The 19,245-nt window shown below is 48.4% G+C and overlaps 2 protein-coding genes across 8 annotated transcripts in view; one reads left to right on the top strand and one right to left on the bottom strand.

Annotated features, from left to right (window-relative positions):
- Nucleotides 1-19,245, bottom strand: part of LOC119466316 (uncharacterized PE-PGRS family protein PE_PGRS20-like) — a 1,297,174-nt gene that overhangs the window by 1,082,698 nt on the left and 195,231 nt on the right. The gene's annotated exons all lie outside the window — the stretch shown is intronic.
- Nucleotides 1-19,245, top strand: part of LOC119466319 (uncharacterized PE-PGRS family protein PE_PGRS20-like) — a 1,091,962-nt gene that overhangs the window by 917,740 nt on the left and 154,977 nt on the right. Inside the window, exon 4 of one of the 3 annotated variants that reach the window (XR_007463707.1) lies at nt 3,520-3,665. The exons of the other annotated variants lie outside the window; for them this stretch is intronic. The gene's annotated coding sequence lies outside the window, so the exon portion shown is untranslated. The remainder of the gene's footprint in view (nt 1-3,519; nt 3,666-19,245) is intronic. 3 annotated transcript variants of the gene reach the window in all.

The following is a 19,245-nucleotide window of genomic DNA, read 5'->3' as shown; positions in this document are numbered from 1 at the left end:
TTATGTCTACTGGTTGTTCTACTCATTCGTTGCTAACCACGTGCCACTTGTGATCTCAGCCTTGGCAAAGACAGCATAGCTTTGTTGCATTGGTGGACAAAAGCAGCTGCTTGAAAAAAATTCAAGATGCCTTTTGTCAGTTTTGCTGCTGTTGTGGTATGAAAGTTTAATAGGCCATGACTGGATGCTGTGTAAATGACGGTGAGGGAGAATATTAAAAATAAATATTAAGAAAATAGTACTGCTTCATTTTTGTAACATGCATTTGTGAGCCTCGACTTGCTTAGAGCATGCATGGCAGAAAACCAAGAGGGTTGACTCCTATTAGAAGCATTTGTAGTGTTAGAAAGGGGACTGTAGCAGCGACCCAAATTCACTTCTGTTAGTCAGTTATTTTAATGTTCGCTTCCTGTATACTACGCATTTTTTTCGGATTGTTTTTTCATGGTGCCGTCAACTGTGTCTTGCACACTAGCACAAAGGGAACTTTTACTGCAAGTATGTATGGTTGTAATACTAAGTCATGCAAGTCTTAGCACTGTGCTTCACTTGGTGGCTATTGTGCACAGTGCTAGGAAGTGACATTGTCATCTTACAAGCACTTTTTTCCGATGCATTTGCTTTTGTGCAATGTGGTCAAACTTTTTCATGTCTGTAATCAACGAGGAACATGTATGGCATAAATCTATGCTGTTCCAGCATCAAACATTTGGGCAGTGTTGTGTGATGCTTTCTACAGCTGCTTCTACGTGTTGCAGTCTTTTACATCGAGACACTGGTGTAATTAATCTATGATGCACCAATAAAGTGATTGATTTATTATATGACAAAAAATGAAATTAAATTTGTATTCATTCTTAAAAGAGGGGGAATATCCATACACAAAAAAGATGTGTGTAAAATAGCTTGAATGCGCTGCCACCGTACACGCAGAGTGGGCACGACAGCTACGCACAAAGTCAAAGTTAAGCATAATACAATCTCCCTGCGGTGATCAACTTGCACCGAACGAAACATTGATACGCTTCCGATAACATCGAGCGCGCATACGATCAGCTGTTTTAGCTGAGCGCTTGCTATCTGCCCCGCTCAGACCAGCATATGCTAGCAAATGCCACACAACCGCTTAGCGGGAAAGATATGATTGCGCTTGCGCACGACGCTCATACCGGCAGCGGAGCGAAGACCGCATCCCTCGCTCCGCCACAAAGCCGACTGAGCGGAGCGTGATAGCGTGTCCAAGGTAAAATTGGCGTGTCTACTTGGCCTCTTCGTCGTTTTGCAGCCGAGTTGATAGCGCGTCGCTCGCGTCTCGGCAAGACGCGCTTATCAAATGCGAAATCTACGCAGTTCCCTGCAGTATCTCAGAGCGTGAAGTCTTAGCGGCGCGGAGCGTAAGCAGCGCTCTTTACCGGTGCTCGCATATAGTTGCCGCGCGCGTAGCTCAAATCTTCTGAAATACGCCGGCATGCAGGCCAACTGAGAAGGCAACTTTGGTCATGTGCGCATGCACCCGTAGACTCGCTCTTGTCTTCACGCAGCTGACACGCGTGGACGACTGTTTTCAGCGTTTACAAATAATGCCGGAGCCATGCAGAAGAGAGGGCTTCCTTGGCAACTCATCGCGACGTCTTTCCTACTTCATTGATGGCTCACCATACCAATCTACTTGCATCGATCTTTCATGAATATACACTTTATCGAATACCTGTGGTTTGGTGTCGCCTCGTGCCTTCATAAATGCGTGCATTAGCTAACATGCGTCGACGCCGCGGCGGATTTCGCAGTGCCATTCTAATCGCGGGCGCCATATTGGCGCTCCGTCGTTAGTGTCGATCTGCTAGTCAATCGTGCACACAGCATTGCTGTCGGTGTTGTAAGGCAGCAAACAGGCTTGCTGTCGTTGCAAACAGCATTGCTGTCGGTGTTGTAAGGCAGCAAACAGGCTTGCTGTCGTTGCAAACAGCATTGCTGTCGATGTCGGAAGGCAGCAAACAGGAATGCTGTCGTTGCAAACACCATTGCTGTCGGTGTCGGAAGGCTGCAAACAGACATGCTGTCGTTGCAAACAGCATTGCTGTCGGTGTCGGAAGGCAGCAAACAGGAATTCTGTCGTTGCAAACAAGAATCTTGTCGTTGCCGACAAGAATGCTGTCGTTCCGACAAGAACGCTTTGACGGATTTTTTGACTGGAAACTATCGCGGTTTTATGCTTTTGGTGCAGTGTTGCCAGGTCCGACGAGGCGGCGTAGCCAAAAGCTAGAGAAGTTGTAGCCTAAATGTAGCCAAACAGAAAAAAAGTGCAAATATTTCGTAGCCAAATATAGCCATTTTTATTTGCAATTTTATTTGTGTGTACATTTTCACATTCGACTACGGCAATCCTTTTTTTGCACAACCCGTCGTAACAAAATGGCCATGCCGCCATGACGGTCGGCCCTTTACATCAGCAACAGCAACACCATGCTTGCACAGAACACTTTTTGGTTGGGCTCGGAAGATCTTAAGTTCTAGCGAATCGCTGCAGAGGGCGAATCGGTGCTTTTACTTTATGAAAGATAGTACTAAGTTATTATTTTAGTTATTTACAGTAATATTAACTACGAACTCTGCTCTTTAGCTGTCGTGAACACAAAATAATGTTCAGCGTCATCGATCTCTCACGCTATCTCTGCCTACAGCGTAGAAGTTACGCTATCCAGCGATCTGCGACGGCGACGTGCTCACGGCTTCTTTTTTGATTAACTAAAACATGTCTTTCGCGCTGTGATATCTCGAGTTATTTGTGTCATCGTCCAATCTTGTTTTCTCGTTTTTTGTTGTTTTTTTTTTTCAATTAGCTTGGCGCGGATTAGCTTGGACACACACTACCTATGTAGTGTCAATTTACATCAACCTGGCCGCCATCTTAGGTCTCTAGCACGCCGAGAACATGCGTTAAGAAAAGGGACAGGCAACAGACGCCACTCACTGTTTGAATCGGCGTAAGCGGAGCTTTAAAAGGTTACTGCGCAAACCGGCAGACTAGTGTTAGAAGCGCGCAGTCGTTTTCGGCGAAGAGCACGTCCCGAACTAACTCGCTCGAAATGGTAAAAGCCGCGACGGCGCACAAAGAGCAATTTCCCGTAGCCCAATTTGGCTATGTACCCGTTAACATGACCCTTCTCGATTAGGACTCTTCTATGTTGTATCAGAAGTATCAATTGCATCAGTTGTTTCCCCTCACTCCGAAATTTTCTATATACCAGGTCCTTTTTCAGCTCGTATGTTGCACTTTCGCTGACCCCTTCTCGCATAGGTCTCCCACCGATCCTGCGCATCACGTACCTGAGTGTTCTGGTGACTTCCCAGCTCTTCCACGGATACATCAAGTTACCGTACTACTATATGTGTGCTCACCTTTTCTTTTTTATCCGTGTTACTGTGGTTACAGTTCCTAGATCTGTTTGACCGGAAAGGTCCACTGAGCGACTACAGGTCCTAGACTCCTCTCGGTCCTGGTATATTTCCCACGACCAGGTCATGCAGCAGTTTTTCTAGGCACCTGGCTGTCACCATTCCTGTATAGTACGGTGTGAATATATAGATCTTAGCCTCCGGGAGGTATCTCACTGAGCTGTCCACGAATATAACTGGTTTCACCAGCCCCGTCATGTTTTTCGGAAGTACGAAACGTTTCCTTAATAGCACAGTGTCCGCACCCGTGTGTTTCAATACAGTAGCCCTCTTGCCTTCTTCTTTACCTTCTACCACTGACAGATCTCCGTATTTAATCTCGACAATGGCTGCACTTACCACCTCGAATCTTTCCTTTTCTTCAGACCTGCGAGCTTCGCGAGTTTCACTAGGGGCTATAATCGTCGACACTTCTCGTGGTTTGCGTTTGCATTCCTCAGTTTTGTGTACGCTCTTGTTACACCATTCAAAATATTATCGTTCACGTTGTTCATCACGTCCCACACGGCAATGAATTTCCTAATTGTGTAATCAAAGGAACTGTCACAGCACGCCACACATATGTAACAAAAACACCAAATTTCGTTCGTCACCTGTGTTAGCAACGTGGTTTATTGCATCACACTTTCTTGTGGTAAACAGTACATAGGTCAAATGGGACGCTGTATCAATGACCGGCCGAGAGAACACTCATACAATGTCATGAAAAACGTGCGTGACGGTAGGCATGAATGTCATTGCAGTTCGTGTGACTCTGCACCGTCGTTTGCTCAGTGTACTGTTTCCAGCAGAAGTGGTGATCAACAAACACGTGAAATAATTTAGGCTGAAAAGATTTCGCGACTTGGCTCTTTATCAGCACACCATCTGTACACTTGTCAGACAAAGAGTTAACTTTCTTCCCAACGGTGCCAATTGCGCATGTGCAATGTGGCGACTGACGGCTATACGCATGGGTCGGCAAAAATAAATCTTTTTGCTAAAGGTTGCCCTGTGTCTGTCGTCTTGACTCCTTTGTCGTTGCCTACATCTGCGGTGCAATTCAAAGATGAATTTGTACGTGCATTGAAACTACTGGCTTGACTATGTAGGGAAATGGGGTAAATAGAGGAGAAAGGGAGAAATCACAAAAATGGTCCATCCATGCCTCGTGAATGAAGTCCCAGACAGAGTGTGCTGGTCTGGGCTGGTTGGTACACCATTAGGACGGGAACAAACAGCGCTAGGACGGGACGAAGTGAGTTTGACAGACAAGGAATGAAGTGTCGCGTGGGCTATAGTGTCGAAGTAGACTGTAGACGCGGACTGTAGTGTCGACTGTAGTGTAGCGTGGGCTGTTATTGGGTATTGTCCTTTTTTTAAGTCCTAATGCGCAGCTTCAGATATGTCTACACAATGTTTTTGTAGCCTGCGGAACTTCCACAATATATGTTTTGTCATCAGTCGAGCGCCTGAGTGGCATGTCGAGCAGGTACCTGGTGTTGTAGCACTTGCATCTTAGTTCAGCGAGTCCTCAGCTTTGTGGACTTCCATGACATAGTTCTCTGGTTCCTCACTATAGCAGTACAAGATGTTATGGTGTAAGCTTTTTTTTTTTTTGAAAAGATGCCACTTGGCAAGCCCGCACTTTATCAGAGCATAGCTGGGGCGCGCCTTAGCGAAAAAAAAGAACAGCAAAAGGCAGTTTTATGTCGGCTACCTTCACAATACAACAAAAAATGACACATATATACAGTCAACACTTAGTAACTTGACCTCGCTTAATTTGACTTTTTACTTTCGAATGCACTACAATGTCCAAACAAGAAACCACATATTGCTATGGAACGTAACACTTATTCGAATTCATAAGCACGTTCTTTTGGTGAATTCAGCCTCTACAGTGTCCCCTCATGCGAGCAGCGGCTACTAAGGTTTGAAAAACAAGAAATTGAAAAAACAGCTCTACAGCATCCTTTGGTGTGAAGCTGTTTAACTTTTCCTTTACTTTACTTTTATTTTTTAAAACATCTAGAACTCAAATTTTCCTTACAGTTTACACTGAGGCAGTGTTAAACCCCTTGGTGCTCGTTGATGCGTGTCGGTTGAGTTGTGCTTCAAGAGCAATCAGGAAAACATTACAGACCACCTCGGATAAACAAAAATGCCTGCTTTTATTCTGCCACTATTATTTCAATCTTTCGGATAATTCAACCAACTCGGAAATAAAACTTCAGCATAGGAAACAGTTTCAAAACAAGACAACCAAAATAAAAAGTGATGAATAGAGTGTGTACTAAGCAAAATTAAAATGTAACTTGCAGCCAAGCGATTGATGCAAGAAAAAATACCTAACATCAGGACATGTTAGGTCTAGTTTTATATAGAACACGATAAGGTGCGCATAACAGCTATGAACACAAAGAGCAAGTTTGTGTACGGGGGTAAGGCGGAGAGGCCACAGCGTCTTACACCAGCTTCTTACACGGGTCGTCACGCGCTAGCACAAACGCGTTATAAACGCGCAGTCTTTCGTTAATGTTGGGTATTGCCATCGTTTTGCGTGTGTCCATGTGCGCTTCGTGGCGTAGTGGTTAGCGCCGCGCGTTCGGAAGCGAGGGGTCCCTGGTTCGATTCCGCGCTACGGACGCAACTTTCGGAATTTTTTTGTTCATAAAAGTAGACGTGGCTACCTACTACTACTACGACGACTACTACTACGAATTCTACTACTACATACTACAGAGGAGGGACAGACCCACACCCTAAGGAGCTTCGCCCCTAAAATCGCACCAGCGGCAGCGAACAAATTGTCCTTCGCGCTGGCTCTGGCTTCAACGCGAACGAAGCGTCGAAAGCGCAGCGCATACGAAGCTATTAGCACTCGGCGAATGCACTTTGGTCCGTCAGAGATCGCTTTGTAGATGAGGCTTCCGCGGCCGCACACTTCGGTCGCGTCACAGATCGCTTTCACGATAGCAGCAGCCGCGTAAAGAGAACGAACCCCCCCCCTCCCCCTTCCCGTTTCCGTCGCCTCCTGCCCGTTCCTCGCGCGTGAACGAAGACCGTGCACATCGCGCCCCGTCTCGCGTGCACGAGCTTAAGCGGCGGTTGGGGGCTCACCCTCGCAAGCTTTCACTCGCACACACAACGCACATCGCGCGGCGACGGCTTCATCGCCGTTGGACTTTATACGAAACATCACTACGATGGCCACGCCGAAGGCGACGGCAAAAGTGCGCTTGGAGTGTCCATATAATTGCTATCGCAAAAAAAGCCGGCGGATCTCACTCCCTGTGAGAATCGATGTTATGCAAAGCAGTGGGCGGGGAGCCAACCAAGTTAACAAAACGACAATGGGTGCACCGAGGCGTAGGCGGCTGTTTCATGACTTACATGACATGCATGTCAGGACATTCGAGTCATGACCTATCATTTATGTCCGAGCCCATTTCAGTGGTTACGAACTGTTATTCTTTCTTCACTGAGTCATTGTCATTTTTCGTTAGTGTTTTCTTACCCGCCGCGGTGGCTCAGTCAGCTAAGGCGTTGCCTTGCTGAGCACGAGATCGCGGGGTCTAATATTCACGAGATAATGCTTCTATAATTCTTGAATTCTTTAACGTTTCCCTTCTTATGGATTAGTACAATGTTGGCGTTCTTCCTGCTCTCTGGTACACCTGAAGTTGTGAGGCATGGAGTATAAAGGGCCGCAAGCTTTTCAAGCATGATATCTCCTCCATATTTGAATAAATCTACTGGTATTCCATCTTCTCCAGCAGCTTTTCACATGGTCATGTCTTTCAAGGCCTTCTATCTTAATCGCTAGTTATAGAAGGAGCTTCTGTATCCGGTTCACTATTTCGAATGAAAGTAGCTTGGCTGTTTTGGGTACTGTACAGGTCAGTATAGAATTCTTCCACTGCTTTTACTATGTCATCGAAATTACTGATGATATTGCCACATGGTGTGGCCCAGCAAGGGGACTGGAGAAGAAGAGAATGAGGTTCGTCTTCGCATCGCGCGTCGACGCTTTGGCTTGACTGGATCATCACTCAGCGTGTATTCTATAGCAGGGTTTACGCGACAATTTGGTGGAGCTTGCTGGGTGCGCTCAACTTATGCAGGAGACCCTACTGGGCAGCAAGAACCTCGCCCCACAATTGGAGCTGACTCCAGTTCACCGCACCAGCCGGCGAATCCGAGGCCTCGCCCCAGAATTTGGAAACCTCCAGGAGCAAGCGATAACTGCGACCACTGCGAATTCTACGGAAAGGGTGGCACCGACTTACCTAACGGTGCTGAGGCCCAAGTGCCGATGGCTTTTCATGGTGACACATTGAAGACGTGGAAGACGGGCTGGCAGGGCTCAAGCGCGTGGCTAGAACAACAACTCCAAACTCCGGCACGTCTACTTCAGCCTCCAGGATGGTGCTCGCACGTGGTTTATGAAACGCGAAAGTGCCCTGTCATCCTGGCCCGAGTTCCAGCGCAAGCTACTGGAGACTTACTCCAGCCCCATCGCCGGGAAAAAGCGGAACGGGCCCTTCAATCACGCATTCAAAAACCCGACGAGAGCGTCACGATGTACGTGGAGGACATCTTTCAGCGTGCCGACCCGAACATGTCGGAAGAGGAGAAGGTGCGTCATCTGATGAGAGGCGCAAAGGAGCAGCTCATTGGCGATCTTGTTCGGAATACGCCCAAGACTGTTGCGGAGTTCCTCACCGAAGCCACCGCGATGGAGAAGACGCTCCAGCAACGGTCGAGCAAGTACAACCGGCAAGTCAATGCCGCCTGCACTCCGGATACGCCAGTAGGCTTCGGGTGCGACGTTGCCTTGCTTTGCGAGCTGAGTCGCTCCGTGATTCGCGATGAGCTGCAGAAGCACCACGGTACATCGGCACCTTCAGTCAGCTTTCTCGCCAGCGTCGTACGCAACAAAGTACAGCAGGCACTGCAGGCATCTATTTCCAGCAATGAAGCAGCACCTCTGCCAAGCGAGTCCCGGCGCAAGACTTGCGCAGAAACATTGCTGAACCCCGCCCAAGCTTTCGCACCTACTTATGTTGCGTCGCCAGTCGCGTTGCAGGCGGCGCAACGCGACTGGCGAGCACCCATGAGAGGTTTGGTGAGCACCCCATCGACGACCGCTGTGCTACCACTGCGGCGAAGCGGGTCATGTGTATCGGGAGTGCCCCTACCGACGACTCGGACTGCGCGGTTTTTCTATCGATTCGCCTCGACCTAGGTTCGGCCAAAGGCCTCCCGACATCGCAGAATTCCTGGCTTAGCAGCGGCAATCACGGTCACCCTCTCCGCGGCGATATTTCCCTGCCCGTGATACCACCTCGAGGACGACGCAAGGGAGATCACCAAGTCCACGTCGGCAAAACTGACGTCAGCGACCTTCCGTGGCGGGGCCGCTGATACTCGACGCGCTGAAGACCTCGTATCGTCCCTACGATCGCATAACAACGAAAACACGATGAGGCTAGACCCAGTTCCCGCGAACAAGATTTCACTGGACATTCCTGTGTGGACTGACGGCAGAAAGATTAGTGCACTTGTAGATACCGGCGCCGATTACTCTATTCTTAGTGGCAAACTGGCAAGCGTTCTGAGAAATCTTACGTTGCCATGGAATGGGGCACCAGTTCATACGGCAGGTGGCCACGTCGTCATACCGTTGGCTTATGCACCGCCAGAGTAGAAATTCGCGGTGCCGCTTTTCTCGCCACTTGTCTGGTACTACGCGAGTGTTCCCGTGATTTAATTCTTGGGATGGACTTTCTCCGGGAGTATGGCGCCATTATTGACCTCCGTGAGCGCTGCATCACTTTCTCGACACAAAGGGCAACAACTCAGACCGACGCCATTGGACGCAGATCCGCACTATATACGCGTTTCGGATGACAGCATCACGATACCGCCGCGTGCGAGTGTTATGGTTCTGGTCATGTCCGACGAGCTACAAGATGGTGAAGCCATTGTAGAAGGCAACATTTCTATGCTGCTGACCCAATGTATTTGTGTAGCGCGAAGCCTAGTGAAAATTCGTGATAGCCAGACAGCGGTCCTTGTTACCAACATTACTTTTGAGCATCGGCACGTTTTTCGTGGCACTGCCGTCGCCTAGGCGGAACCATCAACGGAGATCGTCGAGTGCTTTGCTTGTGAAGTGGACACAGACGACGCTTCGCTCAGAGAGATCGATGTAAACTCTGAGCTTATGGACGACCAAATGAATGCACTGCAGGAACTCTTGAACGAATTCAGCGCGTGTTTCGCTCGGTCTACTAAGCTGGGCCAAACGCCAATCACGAAGCACCGAATAACGAAATCCGACGACGCGCGCCCCATCAAACAACAGCCTTATCCTGTCTCGCCAAAAGAACGTGAGGCAATTCAAGCCCAAGTCAAGGAGATGCTAGATGATGGTGTCATTCAGCCTTCGCACAGTCCGTGGTCCTCCCCGGTCGTTCTGGTCAAGAAAAAAGGCGGAACGCTTCGTTTCTGTGTTGATTATCGACGCCTGAACGATGTTACCAATCAGGACGTGTACCGACTACCACGTATCGATGACTCTTTAGACAGGTTGCGGCGAGCTAAGTATTTTTCGTCTTTCGATCTCAAGAGCGGTTACTGGCAAATTGAGGTAGATGAACGAGACCGCGAAAAAACTGCTTTCGTCACTGCAGATCGCCTTTACGAATTCCGCGTACTTCCTTTCGGTCTCTGTTCGGCACCAGCAACTTTCCAGTGAATGATGGACACCGTTCTCGCTGGTCTGAAGTGGCAAAGCTGCCTCGTCAACCTCGACAACGTGGTTTTTTCAGCGAAATTTTACGACCACCTGAAACGACTGCGACAAGTTCTCGAAGCCATCCGATCGGCTAACCTCACGCTTAAGCCTCAGAAAAGTCATTTCGGCTACAAGGAGCTGATGTTTCTGGGACACGAGGTCAGCGCGGAAGGCCTTAGCCCCGATCCCGCGAAAACTGCCTCTGTAGCCACGTTTCCATCACCGACTGACAAGAATGGTGTCGTACGCTTCCTAGGCCATCTCGACGCTCACGTCAAGCCTGTGTATGTTTTCCTTCTTTTTCTTTTCTTGAAGAGGGGGTAATGCCACATGGTGTGGCACAGCAAGGGGACTGGAGAAGAAGAGAACTAGGTTCGTCTCGGCATCGCGCGTCCACGCTTTCGCTTGACTGGATCCTCATTCAGCGTGTATTCTATAGCAGGGTATACGCGACAATATTACCACGCTTATCATTCAGTGCATACATCTTGCCTTGTCCTATGCCAAGCTTTCGTCTTACTGATTTAATGCTGCGTCAATTATTAATGGCTTCCTCAATCTTTCCAACGTAATAATTTCGAATATCCCTTATTTCTTATTGTTGATCAGTTTTGACAGTTCAGCGAATTCTGTCTGATTTCTTGAGTTGGACATTTTCATGTTCTGTCGTTTTTTATTAGGTCCTTTGTTTCTTGGGAGAGCTTACCTACTGGTTGCCTTGGTGCCTTACCTACCACTTCAATTGCTGCTTCTGAGATCAACCTAGTTACGGTTTCATTCATTACCTCTATGTTGTCGTTATCTTCCTTTTCTCAAGCTGTATATTTGTTTGCGAGCACCAGCCTGAATTGGTCGGCTTTTAGCCTTACTACGTCTAGGTTGGCCTGTTTCCTCTTGACTAATTTCACTCTTTCTCACTTCAAATTGAAAAAAAAATCCTAGACCTCACTAACCTATGGTCGCTGCACTTTACCTAACCTAACACTTCTACATCCGGCGCTATGCTTGGATCGGCAGATACTATGAAATTTATTTCATTCCTTGTTTCTCCATTAGGGCTTTTCCAGGTTCACTTCCTGTTGCTGCGCTTCCTGAAGAAGGTATTCATTATTCGGAGCCTATTCCTTTCCGTGAATTCTACTAACATCTCTCTTCTTGCATTCCTACAATCGATGTGGTACTTTCCAATTGCTTGCTCACCAACCTGCTTTTTTCCCCACTTTTGCATTGAAGTCGCGCATGACTACAGTATACTGCCTTTGCTCCTTTCTCATTACTAATTCAACATATTCATAAAACTGTTCTATTTTTTCATCATCGTGACTAGAGGTTCGGCCGTAGGTTTGTGCCTTCATTTTGTGCCTCCTATTCAGCTGATTACGACGACTGCTACCCTCCCATTATAGCTGTAGATTTTCACGATCATATACATACCATGCATACAGCGAACAGAGGTTTCATAAGCGAGAAAATTGCGAAAAACTGAAGGATAGGTGCTGACGCCCCTTGGTATTTCCCGCACTACACGTTCGTGACGTCGGAGATCACAAACGCAGCCCGGTCGCGATTGATCGACAGCGATTTACTGCTGTTAATATGAAAGCAAAATGAAATACACCTTAAACGTGCATACACAACATCTCCACTTTTTTAATCAGTTTCAAGCGAGGAAGTCCAAGTTTAACGCAAAATTAAATATATAAAAATAGCATAGCGCTACATGAGGTCGTCATAGTTTCGTTTTCGCTCGATGCATCATCGCGCGCGTTCCGCTCTACAGTGTTGCAGTGTTTGGTTGCGTGTTGCGTGGCTCGAAAAACGCTGACTTTGCGAGAAAGAGCCAGAAAATGATTCGTGTGTGTAGGGTTACAGCTGTATAAACGGTGCCAGGCGCTTGTTCAGGGGCAGCGGCAGTGTTGACCCGACTGTGTCCTTTCATGTGGTGCCGCGCGATGAGCCCCGGCGTTTGTAATGGCTCAGTACTCTGCCGATGATAAAACGGCAAAAGAACCAGGCAAACCAATGGTGTACTCCACATTTCTCGCCCTCGAATTATGTGTATAATCCTGCCCTCGGAAAGTCTATTGGCGTGCCCAAGTCCTGTCCTTTCTCGAGCAGCTTCCTAATTGTCGCCTTCATCAAATCCCCTACCAGTGCCCCTGCAGCAGCAAACCGGCGACTCGGTAAGTGTTGAATGTCATTAAAAAAAGTCACGAAAAAACTACACCGAGTACGCGCGCAGCTTTCTGCGCTTGTTCTATCGGGAACGTCGTCGCCTGGCGGACCGGACGCCTCGCCTTCCTTCGACGAAAACGAGGCTTCTCTTTCCGTCGGCGTGGCCGGCGGCTCCACGCCATCGTACGCGGAAACACCTGCCGCGCGAACACGGAGGATCATTTCGCGCTCCGTTTCACTGAAGTCGCTGAAGTGCAGTCCTGCTTCCCGGGCGAGCACTTCGTTGCAAGGTTCAGCGTGAGCAACGGTATCCATCGCGGACACAGAACACCTAAGCAAAATTCGCAGCGAACGCAAACGCAGCGGCCATGCAGCCTATGTTGCAGCCAGAGCCTCGGCCGCTTACGCAAGCGGTGACGTATCATGGCGCCCTCTGATTCAATGAGAGCAATGAAATCCGTGACGACACTGCTTCAGCGCCAAATCTGGGGTGAGAGAAATTGTGGAACAGATATTTGGTCTTTGTTTACGAATTTCTCCACTGATAAATCATATTTTTGCACCCAACAAAAACTGCATGCATTCCTGAAGGGCCATCTTTTATTCCAGCTGAACTTCCTGTTTCTTTTTAGTGCTCCTTTAAGCGGCAGCTTTACTTTTCTACCATTCATTCTATACCCCACTACTGTCTACTTATCTGGGGCGCCACTTCTAAAGCTAACATGGAAACTATTCCGAATGAACAAAAAGTGTGCGCGTATTATTCACAACCTATCGATGTATGAACATTGCACACGCGAGAGAGGAAAAAAGGAGGGCGAAGAGGATGGCACGACCTATTTTTCGACGGCGATGACGACGCTCGAACGTAATCATATGGTTCGTATGAATGCACGTTTTGGTAGCATGCCTCTATTGCCTGGTGGTTACGACGCTCGCTTTGGGATCGGGGGTATGCGGGTTAGAATCCTGCCTCGGCTTTTTTTTTTTTGTTATCACCATGTTCTTTTTTCCTCTCTGTTTGGCAGCGCGGTTGGTTGCGCCCCGGGGCCGCGGCGGTCGTTGAGGTGTTGGGGAGCACAGTGTAGCAACAACGCAAATAGAAAAACTGCTTCAATTAGACAAATAAAGTGAATAGCCAACAGGAACTATGGCATGAAAGAGCAAAATCTTATTCGATTAATAGAAACATTCATAATCAGCCGTATTGTATATGTGGTCCGTTACCTTAAGCTCTACGCTGCGGAGAAAGCCAAGATAGAATGCATCATTAAAAGGGCGTATAAGCAAGCCTTGGGACTTCCAGCAAATACGTCAAGCGACAGGTTGCTAGCACTCGGCGTGCACAGCACGTTAGACGAACTTAATGAGGCCCAGAGAGTGGCGCAGTATGAAAGACTTACGCGGAGTTTGACGAGCAGACACATCTTAGACGACATCGGAGTTTCCTACGAAGCACAGCACGGACTGCGGGGTGACATCCCAAGCAAAATAAGGCAACATCTCTCAATACACTTAATCCCCAGAAACATGCACCCAGAGTTTCACGAACATAGAAGAATCGCAAGAGCGAGAGCTTTCCCCAAAAGATTCAGTAGTGCTAGGAACGTGGTCTATGTGGACGTGGCGGAGTACACAAATAGACAGAGTATGTCGATAGTTGCTACCTGTCTAGAGGGTTACTCCAGAGTTAGTGGCACTGTAAAAACAGGAAAGGCTGAGATGGCGGAGGAGGCTGCCTTAGCACTGGCAATAGCCTCAACGGAGGCCAACATCATAGTCAGCGACTCCAAGACCGCCGTCAAGAACTATGCCAAAGGAAGAAAATCGCCGGAAGCGCTAAGAATTTTAGCCAACTATCGTGAAGATCGAGCTGTTTACACTGTATGGGCAACCGCACACTCCTCCCTTGCTGGGAACGAAATAGAGCACAACCTGGCTCGAGAACTGACGGACCGAGCAGGTGACACACGAATACTGGGAACGGAGAGAGACCGGATGACCAGTTTTACCGAGATAACCAAACACTATAAATTGGGCAGGGCCCGTTTACCCCCGGCACACTCCTCGCTAAGTAGACGGCAAGCTACATCATGGCGCTTGTTGCAAACAGAAAAATATTTGAACCCGGTGACCTACCACCGTTACTATCCAGAACTTTACACCGATAGATGGACATTCTGTCAAAAAAGGGCGGACTTAGAACATATGGTTTGGGCTTGTCCTAGGACACCCACACAGAAAAAAACGCACAAGACCAGAGAGCAGTGGGAGACCGTGCTGCTCAACTCTGAACCGGAAGACCAACTTAAGGCAATCCAGCAGGCCGAAGATGCCGCCAGAGCCCAAGGGCTCGAGGCCGTCACCTAGGTAGGCCTAGGTCTCACAAATCTGCTTCGCAAATAAAGTTTGTTCCTCCTCCAGTCAGATAGACTGCTCCCTCCCTGATAGTGAGATTATGTTTGGATCATCAAAACAGTGATGCGTTATATCCCTTAACAGCAGCCACAGTTATGCCTAGTCACCATCAGCCCAACGTGTTCTCCGTCTCAACGCCGGCGTTGGAACGGAGGCGTTCCGCCGGTGCCATCCTCCTCGCCCTCCTTTTTTTCTTTCTCGCGTGTGCAATCATCCGCAGAAAGCAAAATACGCGCCCCGATTCACCAGCTTTCGTTGATCATCATTGGCTGGGCAAGACAGCAGACCTCCCACAGTACTTCATTGTCCCCTTCTGTGTCCTCTTCTTCGACTGTTGCATGTATTCCAACTTCAGCATCTGTAGGGTTCCAGCGGGTCCCCTACACTCCTTTACCGTGTGGCGCAGGGTGCTCGGGACTCCGCAAAATGTGCAGAGGTACGGAAATAGCGTTAGAGATACCCTATGCAATAAGATACTGTTAAAAAGGGGGTTGGTTTGTAGTGTTCTTAAAATAACGGTGTCTTCTCTGTTGAGTATTAGTTGAGGTAGTGGGTACCTTCTTCGTCCGAGTGTATGGTGCTCTAGAATAAAGGTTTACATATTCGGGGATGTCTTCCAGCATCGTCGCCTTTTTGGTCCCCTCTGGCAGAAACGCCTGACTTGTATGCTCTCGGGCGGCGGCATGAGCCGAAGCTTCGTTGCCCGCCAGGGACTTCTGTCTCGGGGTCCATACTACGTAGGCCTCTGGAAAATATCCTCTTCGGCTAGAGGTTTCAGTAAGAACGCGCAGCTGACTTTTTCTCTTTTTATTTCATTACTTTTACTGCACTAGCTCACGCGCAGCCTTTGTCATCTCCTCATGTCTGAGTTTAGGCAACGGGTTTTCAAATACCGCTTCCCGATGATCGTGATATTCGAGCCAAATCTCACGTCGAAATTTTGCCTTTCCGGATACGTTAAGCTCTGGTCACATGAAGATGGACACAGGAGCAAAGTGTTAATGTGTGTACGCAGTGACACGACGTTTCTTCGGCACACGATCACTCCACATGACAGCAATGAATATACGTGTGTGACACTGAAACATAAACTGCATGTGTTTTCAATCATCGGCGCCTAGACAAGGACTTCACCTCTCCTACCTCTCTCTACTGTGTTACAAGGTTCCCCATGGCTCATGTTGTTATTGGAGACTTCAATACTCATCGTCCTTACTGGGGAAGTGCCTCAATGAACTGTCGGAACTTGATGGAACTTGATAGGAACTTGATGGACTTCATAAACACTGAAGGTCTGACTCTCACCAACGATGGGTCTCCCGCTTACATCCACGGTACTACTTACGGAAGTTGCTTTGACCTCACTATTGTATCTCAGAGCCTCCTGCGCTCAGTCAGCTGGTGCTTGGACTTAGAAACGCATGGGAGCGATTATATACCGACATAAGTGCAGATTAAGTGGTTTGTGCAATCAACTGCATCAACTGTACGCTGCATTGATTAGTCCACATTCTCTACATGTGTCGAAGAGTATTGCGGAGACATCACTTCATCATCGGATATAGAAGACATTATTGTATCATCAGGGCACAAGACAACAAAGTTTATCAGTGCGCCTACATCCAGAACGGCGATTGATATTGACTATAAATGGCTCCGCGCCATCCGTCGTAGAGCGGAAAGGAAGGTTAGGCGAACTCAGTTGTCATTAGACCTTGTCTAATGTCAACGAGCTCAACGAAAAATACGGTGTCACTTTCAAAAAAAGAGTAGACAAGAGTGGAGGATCTGTTCGTCTCTGGATCCTCGGAAGCCACTTTCTTGGGTCTGGCAGCTAGTACGAAGCCTTCGTGCCCCTTTTCAGCAAAAGCATCCTTTCTGTCCTCTAGCACTTCACCAATCTCTGACGGAAGTGCAGGTTGCCGAAGACTTCTGTAAGAAAGTCATCTGTACGGATATTTCAACATTTCCAACATGAAATCGACTCATGCCACCTCCTAAAGATGCTCGCCTTGACCTTCCTTTCCCGATGCCGGAATTTGAAGATGCACTTGCTGCTTCGAGACGATCTTCAGCACTTGGACCTGACGGTATTTCATATGCTGCTCTTTGCCACCTTGGTTTGGAAGGTTGGAAAATCCTGCTGTCGTACTATAATGCCACGTGGTCATCCAGTATAGTCCCGAAACAGTGTAAAACCAGCCGTTTGGTGGCCCTCCTAAAGCCAGTAAAATCGCCTTACGAGTGTCATCTTACCGGCCAGTAGCTTTAGCTAGCTTTGTCGGTAAGGTGATGGAACGAATGGTGCTCGTTCGATAACAATGGCTCATGGAAAAGAATTAGCTTTATCCTGAAATGATGACCGGATTTAGACGTGGAGGTTCTGCAATAGATGGGGTCATTGATCTCGTGTCCGCGATCGAACACGAAAAAAGGCGACACCGACTTGTAGGAGCAGTTTTCTTAGACATCAAAGGAACCTATGACAATGTACTGCACGAAGCCATTCTTGATGCCCTTAGTAATTTGGGCATCGGCGGCCGTCTCTACGTGTGGATTGAAAATTACCTAGATGGCCGCACAGTCTTCATGTCCACGAATGATGGCGAAACGAGAAGACAAGTTGTGGTCCCTGGAGTGCCTCAAGGAGGAGTGCTCAGGCCGATTCTTTTCAATGTTGCCCTTATTGGCCTTTCGGAAATAATTCCTGATACAGACGACATCAGTATCTACGCTGACGACATAAGCATATTGGCGTCCACAGCCACGCTACCGCAAATTCGTGAAAAATTGCAGCGAGCTGTTTCTTTAACGTCTCAGTACCTGCAGTGCCAAGGACTGCAACTGGCCCCAGATAAGTGCGCTGCGATAGCATTCACAGGGAAGCTTATGTGTTGGTATCCAATTATGATCAATGGCAATGCCATCCCATATGCGACACACCACAGTGTCATATGTAAGACGCCGCCTGCGGCGCGAAAAGGAAGAGGAACACGAGAAGCACGGCGGCGTTTGGAACGGCAAGAGCCCTCGACGCGCGTGACCCGAGGTGTAATGGAGGGATGAACTGGTCACATTGCCAGCTACGCTCTGGCGACGGGAGACTTGGGGGTCTGGCTAAGTCCGTGACGTTGGCCCTCGACCTCGGCCAAGTTCGAGCGAGGCTCCTGGACTGGCTGCAGCCTCTCACGGCGCGACCGGGCACCCCAGAAATGATTCCTCCTCTGCGGCAGACCGGCACGTTCGATATTCCTAGGGACACCACGTCGGCACTCACGAAGAAGTTGCGACGCATCCGGACGCTAGGCCTATCCAGGTGGGCCTAAGCAACGCCGCGCCTCATCACTGACGAAGTACGAGACGTCGACATCTAAGACGAATGAGGCGACGTGACGACGGCAATGCAACGATTACTCCATCGATAAGAGTACCGTTTCTTTAGGAAAAGAGCCGACGAGCTTCAGACTGTAAAATAGGTGTTACGACGAGCGCAGTAAGACGACTCTTTGTAGCGTCTCAGCGGCAGGCCTGTGTTGCCTGACTTTCGCGTAACGAGCACCAGAGATGAACGCAGGCGGAATGAAGTACCTGTGTATTGAGTAGGTTGTACGAACCTTAGTGTGCATAATTTAAGTTCGAGTGCAATTAAAAATCTGTTTGCTGTGTCGACATGCCTATTCCTCCTCCATCTCTTATGACACCCGCACACCCCCTAGATCGGTGACATGTGACACACAGATACCGCGGCGTTGTCATTGACCGCGGTGTTTCATGGTTCAAGCATGTGGCAATGTTAAAGAAAAAAATTTACTGGGCTTGCTCAAGTTTTTTGCATTCTGGCAGGTATGAAGTGGAGTCCATCTGAGCATTCGCTACTCCGGCTGTACCAGGCTCTATACGTCGGCTACATTCGGTATAGCCTGCCAGTTTTACTAAGTATGAGCCTGTCATCTTTGCGTACGCTGGAAACTGCCCAGGCACAGATGCTGAAAACATGTCTCGGTGTTCCCCGCTGCAGCTCAACCTACGGAACAATTGAGGAGGCTCGCGTCACCCCTTTACCTTTCTATCTACGATGCGAACCTCTTCGAGTATTCCTGCGACTGCTATGGCGTCATGGACGCCACCCCTTATCGACACTTCCCGACATTCGGCCAGACTCCACTTTTTAAAGAGGCATTCAATGCCAAGAATCTGCCATACCATCATACTTTGCCCCTGCTGACCTTCGATGTATGCCCCCATGTATTTTGTGCATTACATGTGTAATGCACAAAATACCGGTACCTCTATCTATTCCCGGAATATCTAAAAAATCGCGAATACCTGCCGTCGGCCTCGGACATTTAACACTTGAATATATGTCTAAAGAATATCACTCCTCGGTGAATGTGTATACAGACGGATCAGTC

Source organism: Dermacentor silvarum, chromosome 10, assembly GCF_013339745.2.
Source record: "Dermacentor silvarum isolate Dsil-2018 chromosome 10, BIME_Dsil_1.4, whole genome shotgun sequence".
In the NCBI taxonomy this organism is placed as follows: Eukaryota; Metazoa; Arthropoda; class Arachnida; order Ixodida; family Ixodidae; genus Dermacentor; species Dermacentor silvarum.
Note: the sequence above shows the minus strand (reverse complement) of the source record. Positions and strands in the feature narration are given on the sequence as shown.